The sequence below is a fragment of the Chiloscyllium punctatum genome, chromosome 12 (assembly GCF_047496795.1).
Source record: "Chiloscyllium punctatum isolate Juve2018m chromosome 12, sChiPun1.3, whole genome shotgun sequence".
Lineage (NCBI taxonomy): Eukaryota > Metazoa > Chordata > Chondrichthyes > Orectolobiformes > Hemiscylliidae > Chiloscyllium > Chiloscyllium punctatum.
The window spans coordinates 72494428-72514677 of NC_092750.1; positions in this window are offsets into that span (position 1 = coordinate 72494428).

The following is a 20250-nucleotide window of genomic DNA, read 5'->3' on the forward strand; positions in this document are numbered from 1 at the left end:
AGATGGGGTGGGATAGAGAGAGCCATAGAAAGGGAGAGAGGAAACAGAGGGGAGGTGAGAGAGTGACAGAGAGTAGGAGTAGAATGCGATTTGACTGTTTAAAAGGACATTACACACTTGTTACTTCCCAAAGTGATTTGACCTCGGCTATAATTTTTTTTCATTTCAGATTGAGAAGTTATTAAATTACACCCCATGAGCCATGGTGTAAAGAGTATCTTGCTGGAATTGTGTCCATGTTCAAAGCTGCTAAGAGAGCCAGTTACCATGAGAAACAACAAGAAAGAATTAGAAGAGCAATTTGTAGCTTTGAGTTACTGGGTGCATCAGAATGCTGTAAATGTTCAAGTCCCCAGGGCTGAGGAAATGGAAGATGATATGGATAGAATTGGAATTTCTTCCAGACTCAATGTCAAAATGATAGAATAGCTACAGAATTAAATAAAACAGCCCGAGTAAAACAATATGGGTAACAATTGTCTGACTAACTCCTATCGGTGCTGGGGTCAAAGTGCTACAAGTTATATTTCTCCCTCGATATCACTAAGAAGTGACTGGAGAAATAGTCAAAGCTTTCATCATTCATTTTGAACCTTAACTAATATCATTTACAAATGATAGGAGTCAAAAATAGAGCTCAGTGAGAGAGGGTCGATATTGTTCATATGTGACGGCATTAAAACATACCTGTGACCTTAGATAAGTAGCAGATGATTTCATCAAAGGTAGAATTGTCTTAAGCATAAAGATCATGCTGTGAGAGCATGTCTGCTATTGGAGGACAAATCTACTTTCAAGAAAGCTATGAACAATTCCAGAAACTCTGAGGTTGTCAATTGTCAGCTAAAGGGTATGATTGAGAGATGGGCAAGGCTTTGCATTAAGCTAAGAACCAATCCAAGCCTAAAAAGAGCAACATAATGGAAAAAGGTACAAATATCTGCAGAAGAGCCAACAGGAAGATCAGAGCCAGAGTAAAGGATATAAATATAGCAGAAAACATCATATTGCAAAAAAGAAAGGCACATCCAGAGTAGGAAAAACAACTTAGCTAGGAGGAAGCAAAATGGCTACCAGAGAGAGAGAGGTCAGATGATGATTTGGATGAATCACTATATCATACAGTAAGTTGTCATTGTCAGACCTAAAAGGTGAGAAATAGTTTGTGACAATAATGACTACAGGAGGACAGCATCAAGTGAATGTGAAGAGTCAGATTATGCAACAATGACCTGCACAAAAGTTGCTGAAACTAATGACCCAAACAGAGGTAAAGTTGAAGTCATACAATGAAATGATACTGACCCCGAGAGAGCAAATGAAGCTGAGAACCCATTACAATGGGGGTGGCATGGTGGCTCAATGGTTAGCACTGCTGCCTCACAGCGCTAGGGACTTGGGTTCGATTCCAACCTCAGGTGACTGTCAGTATGGAGTTTACACATTCTCCCTGTGTCTACATGGGTTTCTTCCCACTGAACTGGTCCTCACCCTGAACAACTTCTCTTTCCAATCCTCCCACTTCCTCCAAACCAAAGGAGTAGCCATGGGCACCCGCATGGGCCCCAGCTATGCCTGCCTCTTCGTAGGATATGTGGAACAGTCCATCTTCCGCAGCTACACTGGCACCACCCCCCACCTTTTCCTCTGCTACATCGATGACTGTATTGGCGCTGCCTCGTGCTCCCACAAGGAGGTTTAACAGTTCATCCACTTTACCAATTAACCTGGACCATCTCAGACTCCTCCCTCCCCTTTCTAGACCTTTCCACTTCTATCTCTGGCGACCGAATCGACATGGACATTTATTATAAACTAATCGACTCCCACAGCTACCTAGACCACACCTCCTCCCACCCTGCCCCCTGTAAAAACGCCATCCCATATTCCCAATTCCTTCGTCTCCACCGCATCTGTTCCCAGGAGGACCAGTTCCAAAACCATACAACCCAGATGGCCTCCTTCTTCAAGGACCGCAATTTCCCCCCAGACGTGGTCAACGATGCCCTCCACTGCATCTCTTCCACTTCCCGCTCCTCCACCCTTGAGCCCCATCCCTCCAACTGCCACCAGGACAGAACCCCACTGGTCCTCATCTACCACCCCACCAACCTCCATGTACAGCGTATCATCCGCCGTCATTTCCGCCACCTCCAAATGGACCCCACCACCAGGGATATATTTCCCTTCCCTCCCCTATCAGTGTTCTGAAAAGACCACTCCCTCCATGACTCCCTCGTCAGGTCTACACCCCTCACCAACCCAACCCCCACTCCCGGCACCTTCCCCTGCAACCGCAAGAAATGCAAAACTTGCGCCCACACCTCCCCCCTCACTTCCCCCCAAGGCCCCAAGGGATACTTCCATATCCGCCACAAATTCACCTACACCTCCACCCACAGCATCTATTGCATCCGCTGCACCCGTTGTGGCCTCCTCTATATTGGGGAGACAGGCCGCCTACTTGCGGAACGTTTCAGAGAACACCTCTGGGACACCCGGACCAACCAACCCAACCACCCCGTAGCTCAACACTTCAACTCCCCCTCCCCCTCCACCAAGGACATGCAGGTCCTCCATCGCCAGACCATAGCAACACGGCAGTTGGAGGAAGAGCGGGAACCCTCCAACCACAAGGGATGAACTCAGATTTCTCCAGTTTCCTCATTTCCCCTCCCCCCACCTTATCTCAGTCAAATCCCTCGAACTCAGCACCGCCTTCCTAACCTACAATCTTCTTCCTGACCTCTCCGCCCCCACCCCCACTCCGACCTATCACCCTTGACCTCCTTCCACCTATCACATTTCCAACGCCCCTCCCCCAAGTCCCTCCTCCCTATCTTTTATCTTAGCCTGCTGGACACACTTTCCTCATTCCTGAAGAAGGGCTTATGCCCGAAACGTCGATTCTCCTGTTCCTTGGATGCTGCCTGACCTGCTGCGCTTTTCCAGCAACACATTTTCAGCTCTGTGGTTTCATGGTCAAGCACTCACTCTGAGAATAGATTAGAGTGTTGCTGGAAAAGCACAGCAGGTCAGGCTGCATCTGAGGAACAGGAAAATCGACGTTTCGGGCAAAAGCCCTTCATCAGGAATTCTTGTGGAGAGAGGTGGAGAACTTCTTCAAGGTGGCTTTTGCCCGAAACGTCGATTCTCCTGCTCCTCGGATGCTGCCTGACCTGCTGTGCTTTTCCAGCACCACTCTAATGCAGACTCTGGTTTCCAGCATCTGCAGTCCTCACTTTTGCCTACTCACTCCGAGAATGGCATTGCCAGATCAGGACCATCGCCCCAAGAACAAGCAGTGCCAGTCAAACTGCCAACAATAACTCGCAAACATACCATGAAAAGGCCTGATTGTGTTCGAGGCTGTGGATGAAACAGAATGTTTAGAGACTGAGATGCCGACTTGAATTAACTCACAGTTTTGTTCATGAATAATAAGCTTCATTATTGATCATTTATGTTGGGTAAACTATAACTGCAATTGAGAGTTTGTGCATTTTTTACTTTGTTTTTGTTCTGCAAAAGGAGAAATACAGTGTGAAAGGACATTGTTCAACCTGTCTGGGCTTGTTATGAGGCCCGTCTGGGCCAGGTGGGGCCGAACCTGTGCCTTCTGGTCCAAAGGTAGGGACACTACCACCGCATCACAAGCTCCTTCTAAATCCAGTAGCTTAGAGCATCTGCCTCCTCAACCACAGTGCAGAGCTGGCAGGACACTGCATGTAACGCTTGCTGTTAGTCACTTTCAATTTTGCTTGTTTCCTCCCACAGTCCAAAGATGTGCAGGTCAGTTGAATTGGCCACGCTAAATTGCCCATAGTGTTCAGGGATGTATAGGTTAGGTGCATTAGTCGGGGGTATGTGCAGAGTAATAGGGTAGGGGACTGGGTGGGTAACCCTTCGGAGGGTTGGTGTGACTCATTAGGCCAAAGGGCCTGTTTCCACACTGTCGGGATTGTATGAAGAAGTTCTATGATGCCATGAAAGCACATGGCATGGGGCAAACCAAAATCATCAGGAAAATGCCAATAGTGAAAAGGCTCAAAACATGGAGGTGGGTGATTTCTGGCCATCTATTTGTTCCAGGAGTCAGTCCGCAAATGGCGATCTTGTCTGGCATGTGAGGAAGGAAGGTCAGCCTTTGCCAGTCAGTCAGGTTGGCATCATTCCATTCAATGAGACCCTAAATAGGGAGATCACTACTGTTCACAGCTCTTCAGATCTGGTTTCACAAGTGCCCTGTATAACTGCAGTGCAATCTACTAAATGTCTTCACCACTTAAGGGAATTGCCTATTAATAGTTATTAACAAACTTGATTTCTTAGAGTTATTAATAATTAATAGTTACCGTATCTTAATCATGAGACAGATTTGATTATTAATTGCTACTGGATATCTCAAAACTTATCAGCACAAAGGCAAAGGTCAAAGGTCATGCTTTGACCCTCTTCCTCTCTCTCTTTTGCCCAGGATTTATAATTGGTCACGAATATCTTGGACACTTTGATCAGATCACCTGTCAGATTTTACTGGAGTCAGGGAGGGTCCCAGAGAACTAGACAATGGCGAATGTAATATCTCTATTTAACAAGGGAGGGAGAGAGAAAACAGAAAACTATAGGCCGGTTAGCCTGGCTTCGGTCGTTAGTAAGATTTTAGAATCCATTATTAAGGATGAGATTGCAGAGTACTTGGAAGTGCATGGGAAAATTAGGGGTGAGTCAGCATAGCTTTGTCAAGAGGAGGACATGCCTGACAAATCTGTTAGAATTCTTCAAGGAGGTAACAAACAAATTACACAAAAGAGATAGAAAATGGGATCTGTTTGGATTTCCAGAAGGCCTTTTACAAGGCACCATACAGGAGGCTACTAAACAAGATAAGACCCCATGGTGTTAGGGGCAAGGTACTGTCATGGATAGAGCATTGGGCTGACTGGCAGAAGGCAGAGAATGGGGATGAAGGAGTCTTTGTCAGGTCGATCGAGGTCACTAGTAGAGTTCTGCAGGAATCAGTGTTGGGACCATGGCTATTCATGTTATACATTAATGATCTGGATGAAGGAATTGAGGGCATTATTGCTCAGTCTGGAGATGACACAAGCATAGGTGGAGGGACAGGTAGTGTTGAGGAAGGGGGGATGTTGCAGAAGGATTTGGACAGGTTAAGAGAGTGGCCGTAGAAGTGGTTGATGGAATACAATGTGGGAAAATGGGGAGTCATGCACTTTGATAGAAAGAATAGGGGCATAGACTATTTTGTAAATGGGGAAAGGCTTTGGATATCAGAAGCACAAAGGGACTTAGGAATGCTAGTTCAGGATTCACTTAATGTTAACATACGGGTTCAGTTGAGAATTAGGAAGGCAAATGCAATGTTAGCATTCACTTCAGGAAGGGTAGAGTACGAGAGCAGAGATGTACTGCTGAGGCTGCATAAGGATCTGGTCAGACTGCATGTGGAATGTTGTGAGCAGTTTTAGGCCCCATATCTAAGGAAGGATGTGCTGGTGTTGGAGATGTTCAGAGGAGGTTTACAAGAATGATCCCAGGAATGAAGGACATATCACATGAGGACTCTGGGTCTGTACTTAGAACTTAGAACATAGAACAGTACAGCACAGTAAAGGTCCTTCAGCCCTCGATGTTGTGCTGGCCTTTTATCCTACTCTAAGATCAGACTAACCTATATACTCTTCATTCTACTGTCATCCATGTGCCTATCCAAGAGTCACTTAAATACCCCTAATGTATCTGACTCTGCTACCACTGCTGGCAGGACATTCCACGTACCCACCACTCTCTATGTGAAGAACTTACCTTTGACATCTCCCCTAAACCTTCCTCCAATCACTTTAAAAGTATGCCCCCTTGTGATAGCCATTTCTGCCCTGGGAAAAAGTCTCTGGATACTCACTCTATCTATGCCTCTCATCATTTGTACATTTTTATCAAGTCACCTCTTATCCTTCTTCACTCCAATGCCCTTCAGTCCAGGCAGTGTCTTGGTAAATCTCCTCTGCACCCTCTCTAAAGCTTCCACATCCTTCCTATAATGAGGCGACTAGAACTGAACGTAATATTCCAAGAGTGGTCTAACTGTAGAGCTACAGCATAACCTCACGGCTCTTACGCTCAATCCCCCTGCTAATGAAAGCCAACACACCATATGCCTTTTTGACAATCCTACAAATGTGGGTGGCAACTTTGAGGGATCTATGGACATTTACCTCAAGATCCTTCTGTTCCTCCACACTGCCAAGAATCCTGCCTTTAACCCTGTATTCTGCATTCAAATTCGATCTTCCAAAGTGAATGACTTTCCACTTTTCCAGGTTTTCACTAATGAATGAGAACTTTGAGGAGCTGGGATACAGGCTTGAACAGATCAAGATTGCTGAAGTTGATGTGCTGGAAATTTTGGCAAACACTAAAATTGATAAGACCCCAGCGCAAGACTAGATTTATCCTCGGCTGCTCTGGGAAGCGAGAAAGGAGGTTGCTAAGCCGCTGGCGTAGAAATTTGCTTCCTCACTCTTCACGGGAGTCGTACCCGAGGATTGGAAGGAGGCGAATGTTGTTCCTTCTTTCAAGAAAGGTAATAGGGAAATCCCTGGCAACTACAGACCAGTCAGTCTTACATCTGTGGTCAGCAAAGTTTTGGAATGAATTCTGAGGAATAGGATTTATGATTATTTGGAAAAGCATAGCATGATTAAAGACAGTCAGCATGGCTTTGTGAGGGGCAGACCATGCCTAACTAATCTTATTGAATTCTTTGAGGAGGTGACAAGACAGGTCGATGAAGGTCGAACAGTGGATGTGGTGTATTTGGACTTCAGCAAGGCATTTGATAAATGCCTTGATAATGATAGGCTCATTCACAAAGTTAGGAGGTATAGTATACAGGGAGACTTGGCTATCTGGATTCAGAATTGGTTGGCTAACAGAAGGCAGAGAGTGGTTGTAGATGGAAAGTATTCTGCCTGGAGGTCAGTGTTGAGTGGTGTCCCGCAGGGGTCTGTTCTTGGGCCTCTGCTCTTTGTAGTTTTTATAAATGACTTGGATGAGGAGGTTGAGGGGTGGGTTAGTAAATTTGCAGATGACACAAAGGTTGAAGGTGTCATTGATAGTATAGAGGGCTACTGCAGACTGCAGCACGACATAGACAGGATACAGAGCTGGGCTGAGAAATGGCAGATGGAGTTCAACCTGGATAAATGCGAAGTGATGCATTTTGGAAAGTTGAACTTGACTGCTGAATATAGGATTAAAGACAGGATTCTTGGCAGAGTGGAGGAACAGAGGGATCTTGGTGTTCAAGTACATAGATCCCTCAAAGTTGCCACCCAAGTGGATAAGGTTGTTAAGAAAACATATGGTGTTTTGGCTTTCATTAACAGGGAGATCGAGTTTAAGAACCGCGAGATTTTGCTGCAGCTCTGCAAGTCCCTGGTGAGACCACACTTGGAATATTATGTCCAGTTGTGGTCGCTCTACAATAGGAAAGATACAGAGGCTTTGGAGACGGTGCAAAGAAGGTTTACCAGGATGCTGCCTGGACTGGAGGGCTTGCTTTAAGAAGAGAGGTTGACTAAGCTCGGACTTTTCTCTCTGGAGAGAAGGAGGACGAGAGGTAACCTGATCAAAGTGTACAAGGTAATGAGAGGCATGGATAACCAGACTATCCATAACTCCACCAACCTTCATATCATCGGCAAACTTACTAACTCACCCTTCCACTTCCTCATCCACCCAGCTCCAGGTTGAATACTGTTCATCTACTACCAACTTCTGTCTTCTATGGGCCAGCCAATTTTGTATCCAGACTGACAGATTTCCCTGTATCCCATGCCTCCTCACTTTCTGAATCAGTCTACCAAGGGGAACCTTATCAAACGCCTTGCTAAAATCAGTATACATCACATTCACTGCTCGACCTTCATCAATGTGTTTTGTCATATCCTCAAAGTGTTCGATAAGGCTTGTGAGGCATGATCTGCCCCTCACAAAGTCATGCTGACTATCTCTAATCAAGCAAGGCTTTTCCAAATAATCATAAATCCTGTCTCTCAGAATGCTCCTCAATAATTTGTCTAACATTGACATTAGACTGACTTTTCTGTAATTCCCAGGATATCCCTATTCCCTTTCTTGAACAAGGGAATAACATTTGTCACCCTCCAAACATCTGGTACTATTCCAGTGGATAGTGAGGATACAAAGATACAAAGGCACAACAATCTCTTCCCTCACTTCGTAATAGCCTTGGATATATCCCGTCTGGCCCAGGGGACTTATCAAGATAATGTTTTTCAAAATTTTCAGCACATCCTCCTTCTTAACCTGTTAGAGCATATTAGCCTGTTTCATGCTGTCCTCACAAAAGACAAGGTCCCTCTCAGAAGTGAATACTGAAGCAATGTATTCATTAAGGATCTCCCCTACCTCCTCCGACTGCAGGCACAGGTTCTCTCCAGTATCCCTGATCGCCCCTACCCTCAGTCATCATCCTCTTGATCCTCACATAAGTGTAGAATGCCTTAGGGCTTTCCTTAATCCCACCTGCCATAGCTTTTTCATGCCCCCTTCTAACTCTTCTAAATCCATTCTTTGGTTCCTTCCTGGCTACATTGTATCCCTCTAGAGCCCCGTCTGATCCTTGCTTCCTCAGCCTTAAGTAAATTTCCTTCTTCCTTTTGACTAGATGTTCCACATCTCTTATCATCCAAGGTTCCTTTACCCTTCCATCCCTTCCTTGCCTCAGTGGGACAATCCTATCCAGCACTCGCAGCAAGTGCTCCTTAAACAACCTAATTTCTGCTGTGCATTTCCCTGATAATATTTGCTCCCAATTAATGTTCCACAGTTCCTGCCGAATAGCATTGCAATACTTTCCCATACCATCTGCTCCTATCCCTCTCCATGACTATAGTAAAGATCAGGGAGTTGTGATCACTATCACTGAAATGCTCTCCCATCAAGAGATCTGACACTTGACCTGGTTTGTTGCTAAGCACCAAATCCAATATGGCTTCCCCTCTAGTCAGTCTATTTACATATTGAATCAAGAATTCTTCCTGGACACACCTGACAAAATTAGCTCCATCCAAACTATCTGCACTGAGATGTTCCAATCAATATTAGGGAAGTTAAGTTGAAGCCATCCATGACAACAACCTTTCCAAAATCTGCCTCACAATCTGCTCCCCTGTGTCTCTGTTGCTATTGGTGGTGGTGGGGGGTGGGGGTGGGGTTCTAAAGAAAATACCCAATAAAGTGACTGCTCCTTTCCTGTTTCTGACTTCCACTGATGCTGACTCTGTAGACAAACCCTTCACAATGACCTCCCTTTCTGCAGCTGTGATACTATCCCTGATTAGCAATGTCACCTCCTACCTCTTTTCCTCCCTCCCTATTCCTTTTGAGACATCTAAACCGCGGAACATCCAACAACCATTCCTCCCCCTGACTCTGTACCTGATGCAGTTCAGAAGCGTGGGGGAGGGATCTGATTGAAAGTTCCAGAATATTCAGAGGTCTGAATGGAATGGACATGGAGAAGATGTTTCCACTACTAGGAGAGACGAGGATCCAGCCTCAGAGTTAACAGAGATGAGGAGGAATTTCTTCTGCCAGAAAGTAATGGATGTGTGGAACTGATTGCTGCAGAGGGTTGTGGAGGCCAAGTTATTGAGTGTGCTTAAGACAGAAAGTCAGAGTTCAGTCATTTTGGAAGGAAATTCTTCACATAAAGCACCAGGAATATTGGGAAGATACTCCCCCAGAAAGCTTGAAGTGAATTGAGAATCTCAAAGCTGATATTGATTACTTTCTGTTGTGCCATGGCATTGAGGTTTACAGAACAAAGACAAGAAGCTGAATTTGGAATATAGGTCAACCAATGATCAACTTGAATGACAGAACCAGCTGCAGGAGGTGTATGACATCCTCCTGTTCCTACATTACTCTGAAATACACAGCAAAGCTCGTGGTAACAGTGAGCTGAAACAGCGAGAGTTCAATTATTGAATTGTCTGCTGGCAAGTCAACAGTTGATAGAGGCTTTTAAGCAATTATATCGTAAAGGCATCATCCAGGGCTGGCATCCAGGGAAAAAAGCACTTAGTGAGTCATAAACAGCTCACACCAACCACTATGTCCATGAGCTGTTTTCTTAAAAGAAAGGTTTACGTTCGGATGGAGGATTTAATAGAGGATAAAATGCATTTGAAGATTGAAGTAGTCCAGTACTCGCTTGTTGAAATGGCTAGCACAAAGGTGGGTGGCGAAGATGGGCATGCTTAGAATCAGAGAGTACCTTTCTCCATGGGTGAATTCAGATTAAAACATGCATTGACTTCAATACAGTGCAGTGAGGAAAATGTCTAATTTCTTTAAAATGTTTGCGGAATCTGCAATGGTTTTGAAACTGCAAAGGACCAATTGCAAATTCTGATGATATACCTTCTGTGGCCCAACCTTGAAAGGGGGTGTTTTTCGTTACTGAGTTCGACAAGACCTCTGTAAATCTACACCATCATGGCTGTCATAACCTAAAGTACAGAGGGTTCATAGAGGTGTTTTCTGCTGTTTCTACTCATACCTGAGAAACTCTAAGGTGAAAACTGTTGTCAGACAGGACCCTGACCTACCCTGTGTGAATAAAGAACAGTTGATTGTAGAACTGTGCAGCTACCTACTGCTCTAAATCCATTTACAAGTTTGCTGATGACAGCACTGGAGTGTGTCAGATCTTAAATAATGACGAGACAGAGAACAGGAAAGACATAGATAGCTTGGTGGCATGGTGTAAAGACAGCAGTCCCTTCCTTAATGGCACCAAAAAGCAGAGGAACTGGTCATCGACTTCAGGAAGTGAAGTGAAGGATATGTTCCTGTCTACATCAAGGGTGCTGATGTGGACGTGATCGAGAGTTTCAAGTTCCTTGGAGTAAATATTACCAACAACCGATCCTGCTCTAGCCATGTCGATGCTACAGTCATGAAAACACCCGCTAACATTTCTACTTCCTCAGGAGGTTAAGGAAATTTGGCATGTCCAGACCAATTTTTATACGTGTGCAATAGAAAACATCCTATCCAGATGCATCGCAGTTTGGTATGGAAACTGCTCTGCCTAAGACCACATGAACTTACAGAGGGTTGTCAACACAGCCCAGTCCATTGTGAAAACCAGTCTTCCATCCATTGACTCCGTCTATATTTCCCTCTGCCTCAGGAAAGCAGCCAACATCATCAAAGACACTCTCATAAGAACAGAAGAACATAAGAACTAGCAGGAGGAGTAGGCCCTTTGAGCCTGCTCCATCATTCAATAAGATCATGGCTGACCTTTTCATGGCCTCAGCTTCACTTACCCACCCGCTCACCATAACCTTTAATTCCTTTATTGTTCAAAACAGTATCAATCTTCATTGGATTATATTCATTGGATTATATTCCAATGAATATAATCCCAGTCTACTCAGTCTGTTCTTGTAAGCCAACCCTCTCAGCCCCAGAATCAATGTAATGAGCCTCCTCTGCACCCCCTCCAGTGCTAGTCCATCCTTTCTCAAGTAAGGAGACCAAAACTGCATGCCATACTCTAGGTGTAGCCTCACCAGCGCCCTATACAGCTGCAATGTAACCTCTCTGTTTTTAAACTCAACCCCTTTAGCAATGAAGGACAAAATTCCATTTTCCTTTTTAAATTATCTGTTATACCTGCAGACCAAATGTCTGTGATTCATGCACAAGGACACCCAGGTCCCTCTGCATAGCAGCATGCTGCAACTTATTACCATTCAAGTAAGAGCCCTTTTTACTGTTATTCCTACCAAAATGGATGACTTCACAGTTATTAACATTGTACCCCATCTGACAGACCTTTGCCCATTCACTTAAACTACCTACGTCCCTCTATAAACTTTCACAGTCCTCTGCACGCTCTGCTCTGCCTCTCATCTTAGTGTCAGCTGCAGACTTTAACACATTACATGTGGTCCCCAATTCCAAACCATCGATGTAAATTGTGAATAATTGCGGTCCCAACACTGACCCCTGAGGCGCACCACAAGTCACTGATCGCAAACCAGAAAAGCACTAATTTGTTCCCACTCTTTGTTTCCTGTTAGTTAACCAATCCTCTATCCATGCTAATACATTACCCATAACACCATGCATCTTTACCTTATGCTGCAGCCTCTTGTGCGACACCTTGTTAAAAACCTTTTGGAAATCTAGGTACACCACATCTACTGGGTCCCTGTTGTTCACCTTACTTGTAATGTCTTCATAGGGTTTCAGTAGATTAGTTAAGCATGACCTACTTCCAAGCTGCTTCTGCCCAACAGGACAATTTCTATCAAGATATTTTGCTATATCTTCTTGGTAGTAGATTTAAGCACTTTTCCCACTGCAGAAGGTAAGCAAACAGGCTGAAAATTCCCTATGTTTTGTGATATTACTTTGATTAGATTAGATTCCCTACAGTGTGGAAACAGACCCTTCGGCCCAACAAGTCCACACTGACCCTCTGAAGAGGAACTCACCCAGACCCAACTCCCTCTGACTAATGCACCTAACGCTATGGGCAATATATGCATGGCCAATTTACCTCTTTTTTTAAACAGTAGCATCACATTTGACTTTTTCCAATCTGCTGGAACTGACCCAGATTAGATTAGTTTCCCTACAGCATGGAAACAGGCCCTTTGGCCCAACCAGTCCACACCAACGCTCCGAAGAGTAACCCACCCAGACCCATTTCCATCTGACTAATGCACCTAATGCTATGGGCAATTTAGCACGGCCAATCCACCTGACCTGCATATCTTTGGACTGTTGGAGGAAACAGGAGCACCCGGAGGAAACCCACACAGAGATGCGCAAACTCCACACAGACAGTCACCCGAGGCTGGAATTGAACCTGGGACCCTGGTACTGTGAGGTAGCAGTGCTAACCACTGAGCCACCGTGCTGCCCACTTCAGAGTTCAGCGAATTTTAGAAACTTTCCACATGTGCGTTTGTTATTTCCCCTGCAATCTCTTTTAGTAGCCTGGGATGCATTCCATCAGAGCCAGGAGTCTTATCTACCTTTAGTTCCATTAGCTTGCCCAATACTACTTCTTTCATGATAATGATTGTTTCCAGGTCCTCACCTACCTTTCTCGTCTTGTCAGTATCTGGCATGTTATTCATGTCTTGCATTGTGAAGACCGACACAAAATACCTGTGCAATGCCTCAGCCATTTCATCATATCCCATTACTAAATTCCCCCTTTTCATCCTGTAAAGGACCCATGCTTACCTTAACCACTCTTTTTCACTTTCAATATTTATAGAGACAGTTGCTATCTGTCTTTATATTTTGAGTTAATTTATTCTCATAATCTATCTCATTTTTCTTTATAGATTTCTTTGTAGCTTACTGTTGACCTTGAAGTTTTTCCCAATCTTCTAGTTTCCCACTGGTCTTTGCCATTTTGTATGCGTTCTCTTTTAATTTGATATCCTCCCTTTTTCCATAGATATCCATGACAGATTATCCCTTTTCCTACAGTTCTTCCTTTTCACTGGTATATAGTTTTGCTGAGCACTCTCACCTCGTTTATAGTCTCTTCCACCCTCTTCCATACCGACAGATTCAAGAACAGCTTTCTTCCCTGCTGCTAGCGGACTTATTAACGGACGTGTCACATATTAGAATTGATCTTTCTCTGCATCTTCTTTGTCGCTGCAACATTATGTTCTGCATTCTGTTCTGTTACTGAAAACTGTGTTGCTGGAAAAGCGCAGCAGGTGAGGCAGCATCCAAGGAACAGGAGAATCGACGTTTCGAGCATCAGCCCTTCTTCAGGATTCCTGAAGGGCTCATGCCCGAAACGTCGATTCTCCTGCGCCTTGTATGCTGCCTGACCTGCTGCGCTTTTCCAGCAACACATTTTCAGCAAGGTGTATAAGGTCTGGTTTGTCTGGATTGCACGCAAAACAATATTGTTCACTGTATATCGATACGTGTGACAATAATAAATCAAATCAAACCAAACTGCCACATTATGCAGGGCTGAGATCAACACTTGTAGCTGTGCAAAGTGCAAAGAGTTGTCATATCAACACTTCAAAGTGGCCTATATCTTTATAGTTGAAGCATCATTTGTCTGTTAAATATTGTTTAATTCTCATTAGTGCTGATTTGTAGTAAAGTAAAAGTTACAACAAGTATTGTTGAAAATGTTTTGCAATGGGGGTGGGATCATTCAGTAAATTTGATTATTTTAGTTTGCAGTCATTGAAACAAGGATATTTCCTAATTTTCCCCATGTTAAGCAGAGACAATTTTAATCCCATATCTTTCTCTGCTAAAAAGAACCTAACATATGTAAGAGCTGCTTTGAAGGTCATTCAAGGAAAGGATGGATGTGCAATTGTGATGGATTGTGCATGCTACAACAACTCACTATTTTGCTTCTTGTGAACCCAGAGTTAACCTAAGTTCTTGGAAAAGAAATTCCAAGTTTGAGATCATTTCTCAGAAATGCATCTGCGACTCAAGCTGCTATGGGAATGAGGGTCATCAAAAGCAAAAGGAAATGGACAAGAAGCTGCTGTTGAGTCAGACTGACTGAGCAAAGGGAGAGAGGGTTCACCAATATCCTCTGAACAAGAGACATACTGGACCTGAAACGTTAACTCTGATTCTCCCTTCACAGCTGCTGCTGGGTTTCTCCAGCATTCTCCGTGTTTGCTTCATCCAACTGTACCTTCCCGATCTCAATCACGTCTGGAAATGTTGAACAGAGTTGGCGAACACCTTTGGAGGAGTCAACTCCACATGGCGAAATTCCTGAATTTTGGGCGATCCAAGTCAACTCTTTAAGTTGAAATTTGCCTTTCTGTTGGAAGCGTATTTTGTCTGTTAATGTTTGAATTATGTTGATTTGTCAATTGTTACAGTGCAAATTTGAGCATGTGAAATCTTGCTCATTGGTTTGTTTCAGTTGGGGATTCCTTCAGTTAGTCTCGGTGAGTGTTGCAACATAACCCATTTCATTTAAAGAACGCCAGCTCTTGAGCATTGAAAAGATGTAAGGAAAGCGAACCCAGAAAGTGTCCTTTGGGTGCAAGGAGAATCAGTTGATAGATTAGATTAGATTTATTGTCACATGTACCAGAATACAGTGAAAAGTGCAAAGAGTCTCCACTCTCTGGTGCCATTCTGGTTTTCTAAATAAAAAGCAAGAAGGTAAAGCAATACATTTGGAATTTGTTCAGTTTTGTTAGGTTGATGATGTCTATGCAAGGGGTCGGCTCTTGCTTGCCTACTCAGCCGTGATCTCTTCAGCGCTCCCTTTAAAAGCTGGAACCTTGGGCTCAGGAGCTGACTGTAGCTTGCCCCACCTCTGCCATCAGGAGATATATCCGTGACCCCTGAAAGTAAACCAGCCTTAGCAAAACTGGTGTGATACTGCAGAGTCAGGAGGAAGTGATTAATTCCGCTTAACAGATGTCCAGTGAACCAGCACTTCACGAACTGAAGACTAAATAGAAGACTGACATTATCATAACCAATCGTGAGGTTATGTAAGTGTGGTTAATTAGACCTGTGGGCTTGAAATATTTAATATACTCGCGATATAACACTTATCAACCTTTTGAGAAATTACTCTTGAAGTAATTTATATCCTCAGCTTCTGGTCACCACTGTAGTTAATACTGAGATGCATTGGTCCTGATTTATAGTTGCAAATTTGCTTGCACAACACTTGTTGCTTGCTCAGTTAAATAATTCTGCTAAGTAATGACTTGCTGTTTGTCTATGGAGTGTCTGTCTGAGAGCCTTAATGGTAGCTGGTGATTTGTAATCAATTAACAATATTGATTACATAACTTGTATACTGGCCCTTTTTTCTTGATGATTTAACAAGAACCACTTTGTGTGCTCATGCAGCAGTTTGATGGTAATCTAATTGCGCGCTAATAAATTAACTACACTTTGATTTGAACTGGTTAGTGTAGGGCATTTTGTATTGTTCATCCACAGACCTCTGCAGGGAGTTAAACTCTCAGGCAGTTCCTTGGTGAGGAGATGAGCGAGGGTTTGCTAGTTCCTCAAGATATATCTGGCTAGATTGCAAAGCCCAGCTCCCTTGGATGTCTGTGCCCATGATGTAGCCCTAAGGTGCCACTTGATATTCACTTGTGTGGCGTGCTGTCCATAAAGAGAGAAAGATTCTTATTTAAAAGATATTTGGATAGGTACATGGATAGGAAAGATGAAAGTGACAACTGCAGATACTGGAGATTACCGGCAAGAGTGTGGTGCTGGAAAAGCACAGCAGGTCAGGCAGCATCCTGATGAAAGGCTTTTGCCCAAAACGTTGAATCTCCTGCTCCTCGAATTCTGCCTGTCCCTGCTGTGCTTTTTCCAGCGCCACACTCTTGACATGGATAGGAAAGGGTTAGAGGGATATGGACCAAACATAGGCAAATGGGACTAATTCAGCTTAGGAAACCTGGTTGGCATTGGCCGAAGAGTCCCTTTCTGTGCAGTATGACTCTATGACTCTATTCTTAAACTGTCTTCATGTAATTACTGTGCTTTGCTACACTTGCGCTATAAAAATTTGAGATGTTATTCACTTAGTGAAGCGGTCTTGCCTGCAGTGTTTCCCTCCAACTGCAGGTGCAGTTTGTCACAACCACACCAGGAGGTCAGCCGAATAGTCCATGAACAGCAATTTTTTTTGTTTTTTTGTTTAGCCCCCTTTACATTTTTCAATGTGTTCCAGTGTGAAATAACCAGCAGCAAAGCTTTAGCCTTAAACGAGAGAATGTTTTAGCTTATTGCATAACTACCACTGTACATTATTGAAGAGCATGTGATCTGAAAACGTACAGATGCAACGAGTAAAAACAGGTGTGGATTGAATATGCTTCTAAGGATCAAAGTAAGATCGGTCCGTTATTGGTGTTGGCTGACTGCATGTTTGAACAAAATGAAAGGGTTGAAAACTTGAAGTCAGAACTCAGCAGCTGTATGGACTGTGTCACGGGCCAGATCATTCACAGCGATCAGATACAGCTGAAGATCCCCTCAAGTTCTGACTAAATGGAGCGGAAATCTGGAACTCTCCCTGTAGAATTCTGCAGGAATTGGCCGTCTAAGGGAAACTGCAAAACTGAGATCAATAGTTTGTTGTCTGGCAACATAACAGATACAGAGCCAATAAAAAGGGCAGGTGGCAGGAAATAAAATACAAAATCAACCGTGAACATAAGGGGCTGAAAAGCATATTAATGCAAAGATAGGGAATGTCCCTTTGTGTCTTGGTTCGAATATGCAGAGGAAGAACTGATGAGTGCAGAATGAAAGATAGCAAGGAGGATGTGCTGGTGACAGTGGGTAATGGTAGTGAATTGAGAAGCTGCTGTGATTCAGCTGGGGGATGAGGTAGCAAAACATTTTGTTAATAACTCTGCTGCAGTTTAATAGAGAGAATGTTAAGAGATATGTCCTAGAGGCACATTGCAATGATACATGGCTGTGTAATTTCCTTATAACAGTTTCTGGCTGCAGCTAGCGGTTATATTTTACCTGGGTTTCCTGTTCCTCCATGTTCATGCTTTGTGGCTGCCTCTGAGCCTTTGTTACTGATATAGCATCTTATAAAAATCCAATAAACATTTTTTTTAACAAAGGCTGCAGAGTTGTCTCTGTTTTCTAAATACATAAATGACATTACTTTGATAAATTTCTCCTGAAGCTGTGTGAATTGATTTTTTGTGTGTGTGCGTGTGTGTGGATTGTGTTTCCTGATGAATTCTCCAGCTCTCTGTGCTTCTGTCAAAATGACCTGATCTCGCAGAGTATCTAGTGAATGTGCCACCTCATTTCAGCAATCCACTCTCAGCCTTTTCTTAGTTCTTTTGCTTATTCCCCGGCGTTTTCTCTTTTTCTGTGACAGATCATGCTTTGGAAATAAGTGACCGAAATGAAGCCTGATTCTGCCTATTGTCCTGAATCTTATCACTGCTCCTTTTTTCAATCAATCTCACAATGCAGTTGGCCAGTTCCCAGCACTGGGGACCTGTCTTGCTGTTAGATACCTGGATAGAGTTTGGAAAAATAAGGGGCCCTGGAAACTGGAAAAGCAGGAAAGATGTACAAGGAAACATTGCCCTAACTTGAAGATAGGGTCTCAAGTGGTGCCATGTTTTAATCTCAGTCTAGAGCAAGGAATCCAGCTTCAGGGTGGAGCCCAGAGGATTGTTCAGGGGATGGTTGAGATTTAAATTGCTCACTCGTGCTCATTAAAGAGACTGCGTGGAATATTAATGTTCACAACCTCTGCTAACAGCAAGTAGCTGAACAGGAGTAAAAGCACTGTTTTGTTTTCCACAAGGATTCAAGGAAAAGCTTCTGAGATGCCTTGATAGTGTCTCTACCTCTGAGCCAAGTGCTCAGGGTTCAAGCCCCATCTGCGCCAGAGATGTTTAATAACAGGTTGATAAGGGGGAAAAAAACTCAAGAGTTGGGGACAGGGTCCTTTGGTGAAGTGGTAATGTCCCTTACCTCTGACAATGGCTAACCCAGGTTCAAGGAGAAAGTGAGGACTGCAGATGCTGGAGATCAGAGCTGAAAATGTGTTGCTGGAAAAGCGCAGCAGGTCAGGCAGCATCCAAGGAACAGGAGAATCGATGACGTTTCGGGCATCAGCCCTTCTTCAGGAATCGAGATATTAGATCAGTTAGTCCTATGTTCATTTGGGTTTAGAAGAATAAGACCAGATCTCATAGAAACCTATAAAATTCCAACAGGACTAAAGAGGATAAACACAGGAAGGATGTTCCGAATGACTGGGGAGTCCAGAACTAGTCAGAGGTAGAGACACTTGGCTCAGAGGTAGAGACACTATCAAGGCATCGCAGAAGCTTTTCCTAGAATCCTTGGGGAAAACAAAACAGTGCTTTTACTCCTGTTCAGCTACTTGCTGTTAGCAGAGGTTGTTAACATTAATATTCCACGCAGTCTCTGGGTGAGTCATCTCCTCATCTCAGTCTGAAATGGCCTAACCTAAATCCTAAAGAATCAGAATCCCATCCCCTAGTTCTGGACTCCCCAGTCATTCGGAACATCCTTCCTGTGTTTATCCTGTTTAGTCCTGTTGGAATTTTATAGGTTTCCATGAGATCTGGCCTTATTCTTCTAAACCCAAGTGAACATAGGACTAACTGATCTAATATCTTGACGTATATCAGGCCTGCCATCCCAGTAATCAGTCTGGTAAACCTTCATTGTACTCCCTCCATAGCCAGAACATCCTTTGACAAATAAGAGACCAAACTTCACACAATATTCCAGGTGAGGTCTCACCAAGGCCCTGTGTAATTACAACAAGATATCTCTACTCCTGTACTCAAATTCTGTCACCATGAAGGTCAACATTTGCCTGAACAGATGGCTTCTGGCCAGGGAAACTGTACAATTATTGTGGGAAGATAAATTGTAGGGTTTCACCAACTACAGGCCCAAATATCTAATTCTTCTCAAAAACCCATGATTAACAATATTGAGGATGCTGAGAAAGATATTGTGGAGCAGTGCCCGTGTCCCTACCACTGAGACAGTGCGTTTGGGTTTAAGTCCCACCTGGCTCCCTCACCCCATTGCAAATGTCATAACATCTCTGAACAAGGTGATTAAAAATATCTCCAGGATTTTGAGCACTGTTCCTCACCTTTCACTGATTCAGACCAGCTGCATTGAATTGGAAGAGGGCATTTAACTCACATCGGGAGACTCTGTGGGACCATTGTCACGACTTCAGCATGCATTCAGAAATTCTACCAGGACTCAACATAACAAAGATGAATTCATCATATCAAAAGCTTTAAAGAACAGACAGATATATAAGCATTTCAGCTCATAGAGAGTCAGGGCCTGGGGCAATGTCTAAAAATTAGAGGCAGACCTTTCAGGAATGAAATTAGGAAACAGTTTGAAAAAAAAATGGAAGCAATATTTTCCATCTTCCTCAAACCGCATTTGACAGGGCCTCTAGTGTGATCCAACTTCCCACCACACTTTCCCATTTCCCCACTTATAACATTCCAAAGGGACCATTTCTTTTAAAACATCCTGTTTGCCGCTCAATTGCCACCAACAGCTTGTGCTCTTCCCACGGCATATTCCCTTGCAAGCACAGGAGCTGTGACAGCTGCCCTTCGATCTCCT